The following is a 639-nucleotide window of genomic DNA, read 5'->3' as shown; positions in this document are numbered from 1 at the left end:
TTTTGTTAGCTCATTATTATTTTACTTGTAAGTGGTTTCAGGGCAATGAATAAGGAATTGTTGAATTGCCTTAACTTTTACAAGTTAACAAATGATTAGAACTTTGAAAGAGCTCGTTACTTCCTAAATAGTAAATATTTACAATATTGCTAACTAAGAACGTACTTTACTACCTCAAAGTTATAGCTTTCCATGGTGACGTTTTATCCAAGACGTCGTTCTACAGTGTCCTTTTTTGATGGCAGCATATACTTGGTCTTGTCCTCATTGACCACAAACCCATCTTCTTCGCTTCCGTCGTAATGCTCAAAAACGCTCCACTGACATCACGCTTTGATCTTCCAATCATCATCTGCGTATCTGAGTAATTGGATGGACCTTTGGAAGATTGCGCCTCTAGTGTTGACGGTTGAGTTTTGCACAATTCTTTCCAGAATGATATTGAAGAAGTCGCATGACAGTGCGTCGCCTTGTCTAAAACCTTTTTTGACATCAAATGCATCGGTGAGATCTTTTCCGACCTTGATAGAGTAGAGTGCATGCTGCATCGTCATTCTGCACAAATGGATAAGTTTGACAGGGATGCCAAGACTAGACATTACTCTGTAGAGCTCTTCTATACAGATGCTGTCATACGCG

This window comes from Eupeodes corollae, chromosome 1, assembly GCF_945859685.1.
Source record: "Eupeodes corollae chromosome 1, idEupCoro1.1, whole genome shotgun sequence".
In the NCBI taxonomy this organism is placed as follows: Eukaryota; Metazoa; Arthropoda; class Insecta; order Diptera; family Syrphidae; genus Eupeodes; species Eupeodes corollae.
This window is presented reverse-complemented; position numbering follows the sequence as displayed.